General features: G+C 41.3%; 1 protein-coding gene across 1 annotated transcript in view; it reads left to right on the forward strand.

Annotated features, from left to right (window-relative positions):
- The window catches only part of TMEM63C (transmembrane protein 63C), a 120,739-nt gene that overhangs the window by 43,526 nt on the left and 61,505 nt on the right, over positions 1 to 15,708 (forward strand). Inside the window, exon 4 of the mRNA XM_042443438.1 lies at positions 7,708 to 7,742. The gene's annotated coding sequence lies outside the window, so the exon portion shown is untranslated. The remainder of the gene's footprint in view (positions 1 to 7,707; positions 7,743 to 15,708) is intronic.

Below are 15,708 nucleotides of genomic sequence, written 5' to 3' on the forward strand. Positions count from 1 at the left end.
TGTATTGAGACTTTATGAGACAAAGAGTCAGCAGACTCTCTCACACATGAGATTCATTAGGTTATACCTTAGTAAACCTTAGGCTTCCTGGAAAACAGAAGGACCAAAAGAAAAAAGAAAAGCAGTAAGTGCTGATTTTCCATTTTGAAAATATCTCCTCCCTCCCACACACACACAGAGCCCTCACTTCAATGCTATGTTAAATTTATTTTTTAATGTTATTTTGAACTGCTGCTTTGTTGTGAGCTACATGTTGCTTATGTGGTCCTGTTTAAAAAAAATTAAAAGCTGAAAACTATACACAGAACATGTAGTATCAAGAGCTGAAATCCAGTGTAGTGTCATTGACTACACTCAATAAAGCAATCAGATTTACACAGAATGTTGACCCAGGGATTCAACATTTGATTCAGTTCTAGTTAGGATTGGATTTAGACTAAGATGTGGACTCCACAAGCTGATATATATTCAGACCTTGGAGAAATTACTGTTTTGGATTACAAGTATCAAAATCCCTGCCATTTAGGAGCATAGTGGTCTGACTGTTGATGGCTCTGGAGTCCAGGGTTCAATTCCCCACCCGGCCATGAAATCCACCTTGATTAAGTCACATCCTCAGGGAAGGCAATGGCAAAACCTCCTCTGAAGAAACCTTGCCAAGAAACCCTCATGATAGGTTTGCCTTAGGATTGCCATAAATCAAAAACAACTTGAAGGGACAACACAATAACAGCCATGGCTGCTGGTCATGCAGAATGGGTTATGCTGGGAGTTGTAGTTCAAAGGAGTAACATTTCCAGTCTTTGAATATGTTATGACAAATGTAGATTCAAAGTGGCAAATCTAAAGCTGCAGATCTAATCAAATTTAACAGGAAATATGCCCTTGGAAGTGAACTGACATGAGTTAGCATGTATAGGATTGATTTAACTGTCGGACTTTTTCTGACAGATCGCTGAACCATAGCATACAGTGTGTATGGCATGAAGAAGCAGCAGAAAAGAGGTGCGATGATGTCAGCTGTGCAAGCAGTATGTTTTTCCTCCCCTCCTTAATGTGACTGCTGCGAGAATGGGGCTTGTGTGATAAATCCCATAGTGTGATAAGGCCCTTAGTTGTTTCCTTTGGATTGCCGGGGGTGGGGGGGGAGAATTAAGATTAGTTAAAATGATGGTTTGTTAAAACAAGCCATTAAGTTTGGTTTGATCCTTGTTCTGGGGCTAGCGACCATATGCTTTGTAGTACAACTCCTTTAAGCCCTGATGGACATGGCTAATGGTCAGAGATTCTGGGAATTGTTGTTCAACATCTGCTTGCCTATTCCTGCTCCAAAGCATTATTTAAACCAACAGGTGAGTTTTCTTTTGTGGTCCAGGGGCCAAATTCTAATTTTTTAAGTTTCAAGGGCTACATTCCAAGCAGTAGGCTATGGGATCGAGCCAAAGCCAAGTGCATGTGGCCAAATGTGTGTCTTACTATAAATGTGTGAACTTACTCTAAGGCCATGGGATACAGCCCAAACAAAGTGGATGTGGCCAAATGTGTGTCTTACTATTTGGGGCATTTCCCCACCAGCCATATAAAGCACAGCTCAACTCTAAACCTGTCTTAGAATAAGTTCCAGACTTTCCCAGGTTGCCAACCCTGGATAGCAATCTTACAGATCAGTTTTCTGGTTTGTTTGTTTTTTAAACCTTTTCTTTTCAGCAATTAATCAGAGATAACAATAGAATAAGCTTGAGGTGGGGGGGGGGGGGGGCTGTGAATTCCTGCACTCTGGAAGTTCCCCCATCTCTGGTTTCAGCTATTCAGACTTCGCCTAGCTTGGATGTAACAACATACTAGATAGTTTAAAAATTTCCAATGTTGTAGTTGTCCTGGATCTAGGGAGTGCACAAACCCAAGGCTTACTGTTGTTTTGTTCACATAAAAACAAAATGTGGTGCACTTTATTACATTACCCTGAATGTAGACCTGTCCAAAAAGGACGCTCAAAAACCAATGTATGTTTGGGGAAATTGCATTTTAGCTCAAAGATAGTAATGGCTGGATAATTAGCCTAAGGGACCAATCCCTATGTATACCACGTCCAGAGGCATATAGACTTCCAGAGGCAAATTTCCAATAGTAATCAAGGGGGAAATAACATGCCCACACAATAAATACAAATACACACACACACACACACACACACACACACACACACACACCAAAGAGGCTAAGGAAATCAAGCACAGAAGGTTAGGATAGAAATGAGGCATCCCACATGTTTATATAACACCTGAACAGATCTTGTCTCCAATTGATGGGGTCCTGGATGAACTGGAGGACTCAGACAGCTCCCACTGCACAGGGGATGGGTGAGTTGTTGAGGAGCTAAGCCAAGCAAACTGCCTCCTGCTGGACTAAGCCAAAGATACAAATGAAAGGCACTCACATTTATAGTAAAATTATGCCTTGGGGCATATTTCTAGGCATTGAAAAGACCAAATGGGTGAACTTAATTTGAAATGGATTTGGGTCACTTTGAAGTCAGTTTTCCGAGGTGGTAACACTGAGTGTGAATAGGAGCAATGGGCGCGCATTGCCAAGGCAAGAGAGATTGGTGCACAGGAGTGCCGGTGTTGTTTACTCCTTGGTGGCAGCCCATTGTCTTGTGACTCTGGCTTTTCTCACCTCCTCTAGCATGTCCAGAAAAGTGGGGCCCAAGTGACTCCTACCCTTCTAGCCTACGTCATGAAACTATTTTTGTTAATGGTATTTGGGGTCATGGAACAGCCACCCAGCCTATATCTTTATTGCAAGGTCTAATATCAAAAGAGGATGGGTATCAGTGCCAGTAACAACTTTCACATCTGACTTGGATCTACCCTTCTTTTACCCTCCTCTCATTTGGACCCTTAAAAAGGGTTTGGGTCAGCCAAAAGGTGTTCTCTCTGTTACTCCCTTGGCAAGTTAAACTGAAGCACCCTCCATCACACACACTGTGTATACTGTATATCTCTGAGGCTCCAAGACAGGGGTGGGCAAAGTGCCCAAGGCCCCTGAGGAATTAAAAAAAATTGTACTCCAAAGTATTCCAAAATGCCATCTAATAGATGTCGAGAGCATTCCACCACCTTTGGAGGCTGAGGGTCAAATAATATTTTAGAGGGGGGGAAATTCCCCCAACATTGCCTCAAAATTGCCCTCTACAAGTGGTGGGCATTTACACCATGTTTGGAGGATTCTGGGCCAATTTATGTCCAGGAGAGACCTTTTATAAAACAGGAAGTAAAATGACTGCCACTCCCAACTTGATTAAAAACAGGTCTTTCCTGGGCCTAAAATGGCCCAGGAAGGCTCAAAAACACAATGACAAGGCCTCCCGTGTCCCTTATAGGGCATTTGAGGACCAAAAAATGGATTATTATTTTTTATGAGAGTGACTACATGGGGGGTGCAGCCCTTCAATGACTTCTGGGCTATTATGCTCCCCCTTCCACATGGATACATTGTTTCATGCTATTTGTTCAATGTATGCCAAAAACTTCATATGCAGAGTGGGTTTAGACTCAGAGGAAGAAGGTGTGAAAATTGGAGAAAGAAATATCGACAATTTCAGATATGCAGTTGACATCACACTACTAGTAGAAAATAACAAAGACACAGCACAATTACTCAAGAAAGTCAATGAAAAAATGTTAAGGCAGGTTTAAGAAAATAAAAATAATGACCATGGAGGATGTAGATAAATTCAATGTAGACAATGAGAAAATTGAAATGGTCAAAAAATCCCCATCACTTGGATGAATCATTGATAAGAACAGAGATTGCAGTGACGAAATCAGAAGACCTGGACTCAGGAGAGCAACTATGCAGGGACTAGATAAGATCCTTGAGAACAAAGATATATCACCAAATAGTAAAGTTAGGATTGTCCGTGCTGTCATATTTCCCATCACTGTGTATAGGTGTGAGAGCTGGATGGTGAAGAAAGTGGATAGAAAGAAAATAATTCATTGGAGATGTGGTGCTGGGGGAAAGTTCTGTGGATATCATGGAGGGCTAAAAAGACAAACAAATGGGCCCTAGAGCAAATCAAGCCTGAGCTCTTTCTAGAAGCCAAGATAACTAAGTTGAAGCTATCCTATTTCGCCACATCAAAAGAAAGCATGACTTATTAGAAAAGGCAATGATGCTAGATAAGGTAAAAGGCAGTGGAAAGTGGGGGGGGGGGGAGACCACTTTATTTATTTATTTCAAGGATTTATACCTCTCCTTTCTCCCACAATGGCATCCGAAGTGTATAAAATCAATCAAGGAGGCCACAGCCATATGTCTGCAAGAACTGAGCAGAGCAGTTGAGAACAGAGGTGTCTTGGAAATGTCTCAGTCATAGGGTCACCATCCATCAAGATCGATGTGAGAGCAGCTAACAACAATCCCTTCCCCAGTTGCCCACTTTTCCTCTAATAGGGTTTATAATCCACAGTAGTTTATACCATAATAAATGTGCTATTCTTAAAGATGTTGCATGATTCGTGGTTGATTTGCTCCAACAGACTAGGATGGCTACTTGTTTGAAGATTTCTGGAGGTCAGTGGAGCCTTTCCCTCCCTCCCCAACCCATCACCACATGCCATGGTATATTGTTTGTGCTGTGCTCAGCACCTAGGTCAATTTATTGGCTGGTCTTTCCCAGGCAAGTTATTGATTTGTCTGTGGTGCTGAATCAGTGTGACTGACTACAGTTTCCTTTTCTTGCTCCCCAGGGGTCCCTGCTGACCTTGCACTTTCAGTGATCAAAGTTGCATAAGGTAGCTAGCTGGGCTTTATTCATTCATTCAGGCTTTTTGTCATTCAAGGGCGTATAATCTGAGATGACCCCACTGCTGTACATACTGTATTATTGCACAATTGAGACCCATTCATGGATACTGTGGTGATCCCACAAAACATGTATCATGCTAGGCTTTTGTGGGCACTGAGCCCTAACATGGCCTAATTGTCCACAAGAAAAACATTTCGGGGCATCTTTGTCTTTAGGTTTTCCTTGCGATGGTAAAGAAGGCTGCCGTTGTCCCTGGCCGTGATGAGGTTGAGACTGTCGAGATGGTTGAGGTGGATTAGGCGTAGCGGCCTTGGGTGGTTGCGGCTGAGGGCTGTCTTTGTGTGGGAAGTGATGTCCTGACTGTGATTTCCTGTGATATCCTGCACTGGGTAAGGCAGGTTTATCCTTCCTGAGTTCCAGGTAACTATCTGCTAGTTCTGCAGCTTCCTGCAATGTTTTGAGGTCCTTGTCCAACACATAGTGGACCAGATCAGGAGGAAAATGTGCTAATAATTGCTCCAGGTCAAAGCAGAAGTAGACGACTTCTATCGACGTTGCTTTGGCTACCTGGAACCAAATTTCTCTGTTGCGCTGTACAGAGTAAGCCAGGTCTAGGCAGGAAGAGTTAGGTTTTTTGGATGTCTCTCAGTAGCGCCTTCTGGCTACTTCAGGGGTGATACCAAGGTGTTGCCGCGCCCTCCGTACAAAGAGCTGAAAGTTCTGCATCTCCTCCAGCGCCATACTGGTTTCAACCTTTCGGAGAATTCTGGAGATCTGTGGGCGAAGTTCATTCATATACTGATCCTCAGGGACCCCGTGGTGCACACAAGTCCACTGAAAACTTTCCAAGAAGCTTTCAAAATCGTCACCATTTCTGTAAAGGGGAAACTGGCGAGGTGCCGATGCAGGTATAGGCTGAGCCTGGGTCCAGTTAGCCAGAAGTTCAGCCACCTGGCGGTTCTGGTCAGCCAACAGACAGTGCAGCTCAGAGAACATCTGCTGCATGTCTGTGAACATTGTTGTCATCTGGGCCCACACATCCATGATGGGTGGGGATGCAGGGCCAGGTGATGGAGATGCAGTATTGTCTTCCTCCCTTGAGGTTGGTTGGATGGTGTCCTCTTCCATGGCAGTGACTTTGCCACAGCGTAGAAGCATATACTAACTGCTAACTATAATGTAGACACGCGAAAGGACTAAGAAAAAAACAACCACAATAGCTTGCATGAAATGAGTATGTGTGCAGAACAAGCTGCAATATTTGTGAGCCAGAAATGTAAAGGAAAGAACAGCAGAAAGTAACTTCACTTACTGCAGTTCCCCAACTCCACCACTAGGCGTTGGTCACTAGTCCTCAGTGTGGCCAAAGAGGAAAGGGTGAAAAAACTGGTCATTTTTAAAACCCACTGACCCCCCTTTCCTTTAGCTAGAAGAAAGAAACAGCCCCTCCTGGTGAGGGCTAAAAATCCCCCTCCCCTTTTCTAGTCAGGGAGAAAGAGAAAGACAACAGAAAGCAGGAAATGGCACCTTTTGGTCCTGAGATGAGGCCAAGCAATAAATGCTTCCTTTGATTGCCCCTTGCCAGACAAGCAAGAAGATCAAAGGCACCTATATGTTGCCCTAGCAACCCCTCCTGGCTCCCTCCTCCCAGGCCTCTCCCAGAGAGAGAAAAGTGAGAAAGAGGAAAGAGGGGAAAAACTTCACTGGCGACTTTGCAATTTCTTTGTCCCCAACACACTGTCAGAGAAGTGATCAGATCACAGCTTTTTAGCAAGCCTGATCTCTGCTTGCTGGCTCTTCGCCAACAGAAGATCTTCCTGCAACACAGGCTCCCAGCTGTTAGGTTTAAAGGGATGCTGTGGGCAAAGACCTGCCCCCCCTTCCTCTTCTAACAGCAAACAGCCCAAACACACACACAGGGCAAGTGGTTTCCAAACCTTGCAGCCTAAAAGGTTCAAAAGACCTTTCTCCCCTCTCCTCCAATCAAGGAGACAGGGAAGAAGAAAAAATCCAAGCCTGCTATCTGCTTGAAAGGAGTCCAGCCCCCTTTCCCTCGCACAATAGCAGACCCACACAGGGAAATAGAAAAGAATCCACCCCCAGGCAGATAAGAGAGAGAGAGAGAGAGACAGGAAGCACTTAGCTGAAACTATAGCTCCCAAGTCTGGAAGACACCCGCTCTCTGCTGAGCTGAATGAGACCCCTTGAGATCCTCTATCTCGCTGCCACCACCCAGTGAATTTTAAAAATGAGTTCCCTGTGCACACACTGGGACTTGCTAGGGATTCATAGTTTCCTTTCTTTGCTAACTTAAGCAATCAACAACCGAACTAAAGCGCGTGTACAGGAGCAGACACAGCAGATGCTCTTAAAGAAAGATATTTATTTTAAAAGAAACAGAATAGAGCAAGAAGATATCACTCATGCAAAGCCCCTTGCCTTGCAGGTCCAGAAAGCATAGCTACAAGATGTTCATTTCAGGCAAGCTATTAGATAAACATAACAAAAACCTAAACGCACTAGCTAACACATTTCCTAGTTACTCACACAGTGATGGGATTTGCAGTCCTTGTTGAGGTTTCGGATGCAGGGAGCGGCTTCCCATTGCCAGCTTGACCTGCATTCCTGAGCCTGCTCTCCCCAGGCTCACAGTTGGTTCCCAAAACAAACACACAGATGGAGAACAAAGAAAGCATGGATCCTACAGGGTATTTAAAGTCCTCTCATGGAACTTTCTTGAAAAGGCCGCTCTGGCACTGTTGATTGGCCAGTTGAGCTTCACGTCAGCTATGATGTAACTGCTTATTAACATGTGATGTAAGCTTTCATTAGCATGTACCTCCCCCCAGATTAACCCTTTGTGGTCTAAATTCATAAATTCTATCTTCTTACAGGGGAAGAAGGTTACAAATACATCTAAGAAAATAAGGTAACAACACCTTTTTCTAAATTCTCCTGTAATGTGATTTTGTTGCATCCATGCTTGTATATTTTTGGCCTTGATGAATATCATTTGAATTGGATGTTAGAAAAACTGAGCCAAAGAGGTTTTAAAGTGGCTTTCGAAGAATCCATGCTGATGAGAGCCTGTGTTAATGGTCATGTTCAGATTGTTGATTATAGGTATTTGAAGTCACCCCAGTTGGAGATCAAAAATAATTTTTGCATTTATGCAGAATAACTCACGTTTTGGTCCAGAGGCATGTTAATCTGTGGTTGTTTGTAAAAGAAGAAAGGGATTTGAAGAACCACCTTACTGAACATAACTTTTGTAAACCACACTGACAATGAACTTCATTTTCATTTTTCTTTGAATTCAGGAAATCATATTTGGAACATAGGAAGCTGCTGAATGTCAAGCCAAACTGTTTTTTCTTCTGCCCTGGAATTTATCTAGCTTCCTTACTACAGTGTCCACTATTCTTTGCCAAAATGTCAATTAGCCAATTTTGCTATGAATGATGGCTATTGCAATTGAACGTATCTGGTGGAAGCGCCCTAGTGGGGAAGGATGGCTCAGATTTTAAAAATTATGAACTACCAATAAATTACATTCCCCCTGAAATCTGAGTAATAAAGCTAAAGAAAAAGCCTCCCTTTTTGGAAAATCCAGGAGGCTTCCACAGCCTAGTGCCCTCCAGATGTATTGGACTACAAGTCACCCATCCACAGGGATGGTGGGAATTGTACTTCAATGCATTAGGAGGCATCATGCTGAAGAAAGCTCAAATTATGCTAGCTTTTAAAGTGTCTGTCCTTCCCTGACTTTTCTAATCCCAAGCAAAAATCAACATTTTAAATGCAGCAAGCAGAGGTTGACTCACATGTTTCTGTGTGGTATGAATGACTATTGTATTATTTTTTCCATTGACCTATTACATATTTTCTGATGTATAGACTATCCATTATGTTTACTGGGTACTGTTTTTATCACTGTAAGAACGTAGTACAAAGTCTTTCTGATTTAGGGTTGCTATCTTTTTTTCACTTTCAAATTTCTAGCTACTGGGTTAAGCCATGCTGGGGGAAGAGGTGAGGCAGATTTATTGGCTGAAGCTATTCATTCCATAGGAACATGCAGAGTGAATCTGTCCTACAAGTTTGCTATTATGCTCCTAATTAATTCTTGCTAAGAAACAAGAATTAATTAAGTGTGTGTGCATGTGCATGCATGCATGTGTATAAACTCAAGGATACCCAAGGGAAGCCAAGCAGCATGCTGTGTTCCAGCACTTGGGATACTGTATAAAGTTCTGGTTGCCATGTTCCCCATAATACTGGAAAAATATATTGTAGATGAGGAAAAACAAGTTTGGAAATGTTAACGTTTTGGATTACAGCTCTCAGAATCCACAGTCAGCATAACCATTTTAGTCCCAAAAAGTAATGTTTTCCATCATGCTCGGATTGAGGTTTACATAATTATATATAGCATGAGAAATGTGGGTAGAGAATATTTCCCCAATCTCTCATAATACTCTCTTAATAACAGTAAGTTGGTACAGTGAGATGATAGTATTCAACTATAGGTTGTTCCTTTCTTTTCAGATACCAAATCCTTAGTTTGTTCTGCTTTATTTGTAGTCATTTCAATTCCCGTCTTGCTCCATGGACTGAAGTCCTGTTGATTTTAGTGCTAATTGAGTTTAAACACAGTTCTTGAGAAATTAGCTATATTTTGTTTAAGGCTGGGGTGTTAAGCATACATACATATCACAGAACAGCAGCCAACATGTTAAGTTGTCAGTAGTACTGTCAGCTCCGCAATGAAGAAGGAAATCCATCTTGTCACAAAGTGATGGAATAAGGCACCCCTCCGGTCCATCATACAGGTGCCCAGTGGCCAGTATTACTTTTTAGTGAAAGTTACAAACAACTTACATACAGGGAATGTGGTGTATGTAATATGATAATCATTCTATGTGATTTTATGTGAAAACTGAGTTACTTTGTTGTTAAGACTGGTGGATACCTTTTAAACTTGTGAGACGTATTCCATTTTTGTATGTTGTGTGCCTTCAAGTCATTTCCAACTTATCATGGAGCTTTCTTGGCAAGATTTTTTCAAAGGAAATTTGCCAATGCTTTCCCCAAAGGCTGACAGTGTGTGACTTGCCCAAGGTCATCCAGTAGGTTTTATGGCCAAACTGGTAATTGAACTCTGGTCTCCAGAGTTGTAGTCCAACACTCAAACCACTACACCCTGCTGGCTCATTTCATTTTTACTAAAATCCAAAGATCTTCCCAACACAACATGGCTCAAAAGATACAGTAACGGAGCTTAGAATGTTATGTTTGAAAATTAATTCAGCAATGATAAATGCTAGAAATTGAGGAAATAATTCATTACCACAAACACTAATAATAGAATTTGTTTGCATAGTTTAGTTATCATTAATTAACTCATTATATTAAACATTTGTCTCCATCACAGACTATAGGATTTACAAAAAATAGCATGGAGATTATCACTGATGCCTGTAGAGGCACATTTTGTTATTGAAGTGCTCTTTTTGACCTTTTAAGGTTACTTCCGTCCAACCTGGAATTTTTTCTCAGATGGACTGCAAAATCCATAACACAGTTGTTGCCTAGAGATGGTAGGAATTCAACACGTCTGGTAACTGTCAGGCTTGGCAGAGTTTGTCTTAATGTGTGGGATGTCATTTTAACAATCTGTTTGAAATTCATCACTGATGTGCATTTCTCTTCTTTTCTTTCTATTCCTTCTTACCCTCACCAACATGCACACTGTTCACTGTGCTCTTCAAACACCTAGTTTTTTGTAAGTTAATAAGGAGTGGTGTTAGGCCCAACCTATTTAAGGAATCACATCCTTCCATATAATCCGCTCCATGCACTCAGATCCTCTGGGAGGAATTTGTTGCAGTCCACAAAGACCAGATTGACAGCGACCTCCCAGAGGGCTTTTTCCATGATCGCTCCCACTTTATGGAATGGCCTGCTGGACGAGATACGTCAAATTACCAACCTGTCAAGACAGATCTCTTCCGGCAGGCCTTCCCGGAATAGAACCCGGCCACGTAAAGATTCCCCCCCCCCCCGCCGCCGCCCCAGAGACATATATAAGTGAAGATTCCGCCCACCGTTATTCTACCATTGTTTTTAGATTTTATTGTCTGTAATTTTAATGTAATAGAATTGTTTAATCCTTTTTTAAGGGGGGGGTCGTATATATTGTTGCATTTTTTAAAGGTTGTACGCCGCTTTGATTGTAATAACAAAAAGCAGGATACAAATAAAAGTTTTATTTATTTATTATTAAATGTTAATAAGGAACAATATATTAAAGTCAACTAAAGGGCACTGATAATGAGTTGACATGGTGTAGTGGTTTGAGCATGGAGACCATGTAAACCCACCGAGTACCCTTGGGCAAGTCACACACTCTCAACTTCAGAGAAAGCAATGGCAAACCCCCTCTGAAGAAACTTGCCAAGAAAACTGCATGATAAGTTTGTTCACCTTAGGTCACCATAAGTTGGAAACTACTTGAAGGCACACAGCAACAGTAAGAACAGAGGGCAAAGATGATGTAGCAATAACTGGCTGGCTCAAAAAAGCAATCAGTGAATCAAGGGAGGAAAAGTCTAGATCACAAATATTTTGAGTGCCTCTGAGAATATGAATCGTAGTATGTTCTCTTCCTTCCCACACCTGATCAAGAAATAAGATCTGCACTGATAGAAAGTAATATAGCCATGTTTTGATCATTTAACTCAGTCCGACTTCTAAATAGAGAAGTGCATAGGCAGGGATGGGTAAGTATGAATTTAGCTAGCTACACTTTTTGGTTCCAAGCTCCAGGTTTATCAAACCCATCAAAATGTGTGACCAACTGAAGAACAGGGATGTGTGACAAGCAGAAATGAAGGAAAGAAGAGGGAGGGGAGAGAAGGAGGAGAAAAAGAGTGTGAGAGAGAGAAGTCAAGATATTGGAACAGGGGGATTTTCCAAATAATAAACTAGTGACCAGCACTGTGTGACTATTAATAAACACACTAAAGGATTACAAACGGGTTCAGTATGTTTCTGTCTGTGCAGACATAGAAGTTTATCACACAGGGCTCCAGCACGGATGGAGAACAGTCCAAAAGGAGCCTGGCAGGGATCGGAACGAGTGGACTCATTTTACCACACACACAAGTCCCTCACTTGTTCTGTTCCCCTCTCTTCTGCTCCCAATTCATCCTCAGAGGGGGCAATTTTTGAGAAGTGGTTTAAACAGTCCTGAAAAATCGCCCCCTCTGGAACGGATGGGGAACAGAATGGAACAAGTGAGGGACTTGTGTGTGCAATAAAATGCGTCCCCCACTCATTCCCCACTCATTCCGTTCTGTTCTGAGAGCGGTCCCTGGGAGCCCTGTGTGATAAAGTTCATAGGCAGCATGGTTTTAGCTAACTGAATCTTTCAGTTCCAAACTAATAGCTCCAGATCCCCAAAGCATCTGATGCACTTAAACATGAGTAGGTGTAAAGCAGTACAGGGAAGGAAGACAGAGATGGGGAGAAAAGCCAAGAGAGAAAATGGAGGTGAGATTGTGGGAAGTGTTTCACTCAACTGAGCTACAATAAACACACTAGCAGATGGCAAAGGTCTTATTGCAGCTCACTCCAAATAACAATGTAGAGTACTGTATATTATACAATAATGTACAATTGAAACAAGAATAAAATCAATGGAAGAAGAGAAATTAAGATACAGTGCTATCCCCATTCCCTGGAAACACACACTAGTGAGGGAAGACACAGACCATTCAGACTTAGAGGGCTTGATATGTAAAGCGGCAAATCCATCCCCCACCCATTTCATTCTATAGTAGCACACTTTTTTCCCCATTCCATTATTCTTCAGTTCCTCCAGTCCCAGCTCTTCAGTTGCAACTATTCTTCTGCTGGGTTCTGCTGCCTTGGCCTTCTGTCTTATTGTCATATATTTCCTTTGGTGCTTAGGTCTTCCTGTTTTACTGAATTTGCCAGAGGAAAAACCACCCACTCTAAAGAATTCTAACATACTGTACTAAAATTAGTTGTTGAAGCATGGTATTAACTTCATTATTAATCAGGAACTCTTGTGAGTTATGCCATGCCATAAAAAAAAAACCTTAGTAATTAATTATTTAGTTATTTCCAAGTGATGGAATTAAAGAATCCTGAACCCAGAAATTGGTTGCAACTACCACAACTAATTGTAATCTTGATTCCTTTTGCTCAACATTCTACTTTATTCTATTTCAGCAGTTTAATTTAAGGTGAGAGGATTATCTCTTTGTTGCTCCTACTGTTATTAAGATTCAGGAATTGTTGACAGACTACAATCCCCCAAAGATTTGCCAGTACTTCCAGACCTACCTGATTTCTACCCACCAGTGTTGTATAGTGGCTGATCAGTCCACATGAAGACAAGAAATAGAGATGAAAAGGCAGGGCTCTGAGAAAATTCAAAGGGAAATAAAAGTGTTAATAGGAACTCAGGCTAAATAATTGAGCAGAGTTTGACAAAGTAGTGTGGTTTTCCGTTATTATGTCTCTTACAGATTAGAAAATGATAGCACTTTGATCCCACTTTAACTGTCATGGCTTCTCCTACAAAATCTTGGGATTTGTAGCCTGGAGAGGTGCTAGAGCTCTCTGGCAGATAATTCTAAATACTGCATGAAACTACAAATCCCAGGATTCCATACAATGGAGCAATGCAATTCAAGCAGGATGAAAAATTTTATCATTGTATAGTGTGAATAAGAACTTCACGTCCATATATAGTTGGCATTTTAGATTAATGGTTGGAGTAATAACATAGTTCTTGTCTTTTTATTGCTGAGGAAACTATGTTTTTTTGTTTAGAAGGAAGTGAAACCAAAGGATGCCTCTTTGTTTTTGTTTTTGCAGTAAGTACAGGGGTGGAGGGTGAATTGTACATGGAAAAATAAATTGGATAAAGCAATGACATAAGCTGGTGGTATTCAGTAACAATATTTGACTAACTAGATCTGACTGCAGCAATAAGAGACAGTGTTCATGCGATGTCCTCCAGTAACACTCTGAATAGACCTAGATGACTGTGTATACATCCCCCCCACCTGATTCTCATTATAGCTGCTTATAAGCAGGAGATTCCTTGAAAAGATTATGTTGAAAGAAGAGTTTAAAAAAATAATTAACTTGTGAAGATTGTGTTCAAAGAAGTTCTTTTTGTTAAGAAAATGTAACTACTTATTGCATGGAAATTTTTGGTTCAGTTCAGTTTTATAAGAATTTGACAGAATTTGCACACCTCTTCATACCTGGGATGGGGAAAAATGAGATTTCTTTTAAAATTGAAAGTATGAAGAAATTGGGGAAAACCTGGTCCACATCTCTAGTTCTGAGCATGTACTTTTAAAAGTTAACCACTCAGAGTTCAATGCCTTGATGGATGGATCTGCCAGTTTCAGGTTTTCCAACATATCTAGGTGTTGAATCCTTCTGCACGCAACCCAGATTGGTGTAGAGTTAGAGTTGCCATGTCTTTATTTCTTACAGGACTCTCATCTTTTATATGTATGTGGTAGGCAGGTACAACATGATCCTTGCCATGCTGGGAGTAGTTTACCTACTGTATTAGCCCAGTGTGCTAAAATGAGGCATAATGTCATCTTAGGCCCGGGACAGACGGGCCCTTTGTAGTGGCGATGGCACACTAGGGTTAGGGACTGTGCAGCAACCACATGGCCCCTAACCCTAGCATGGACTGGCAGTGCTACAGTGGCAGTGCTCCAAGTACATGGGCGCCACCATTGTGACGTAACGGACACATAGTGTCTGCACATCACATCACACCAGTTATTGGTGTACTCATGACGTAACAATGGCGGTGGAAAAAGAACCCAGTTTTCCCAGGTTCTTTTTCCTCTGGAGGAAAGCCGCACAGTTTGGAGGCTGTGCTTTCCCTCCAGAGGAAATCAGGCTGCCAGCAGGCCACCCTTTTCAAGCAGTTTGTACTGCGCCATAGTATATTTTTCTTCCTATTCAAAACAGAAGAGTTGAGTTGGTTTTTTTTGCTTTTATTTGTTTATTGATAATAAAATATGACATATACATTATACATTAAACAATTTCATTTTCAACATTTTCCCCCTTCATATTTATACAGTATTTCAACAAATCATATCTCTTAACTATCTAGAATTATCTGTATTCCCATTGGAAAAACATAAATAAAAACTATTCCATTTAGAATATGAAGAGCCTCTCTCTCCCCCTAAAGTTAGCTATTCTTACTTGTCTTTTACTATTGTTTTGGCTATTTTTGCTTTCCTGCAATCCAATTTTATTCCTTCTATCTTTCATGTATCACTTTTCCAAATCTAAATTAATTTACTCTATACTCTATATTTGTCACTACTCTGCTTGTTTTTCTAGATTTTTCTCCCAATACTTCAATATCATATCCCACTCAGAAAAGTTGAGATTTTAAAAGATTCAAACACAGGAAGAAGCAAAATTTCCCCAAGCCCCTTAACCTGTTCCATCACTCATGTGGCCCTGCAGGCAAGGGATGATGCAGTTTGTAATCAACACATATCTCAAGGTTGCTAGCTTACATAAGGGTTACACAGGCTACTAGTAGTGAAAGTACAGCATGTGAAGATTCATTACATGAAGTAATGTGTTTCCAACTCTAGTTTTCAACCCCAGTGCTAAAGTCTGAATATTTCTTTTGATCTTATCTATACAAGCAGAGGAAAAGGGTGACATCTCAAATCAAAATAAAGGATGCTTGGGTACAGAATGTTTTTTCTCCCCCTTATATCAAAGATGTTCACTCAAAACCACAAGGTTGTGAGTTCAAGACCAGCAAAAGGGCCCAAGCTCCACTCAGGCTTGCATCCTTC

Source organism: Sceloporus undulatus, chromosome 1, assembly GCF_019175285.1.
Source record: "Sceloporus undulatus isolate JIND9_A2432 ecotype Alabama chromosome 1, SceUnd_v1.1, whole genome shotgun sequence".
Taxonomy (NCBI): Eukaryota; Metazoa; Chordata; class Lepidosauria; order Squamata; family Phrynosomatidae; genus Sceloporus; species Sceloporus undulatus.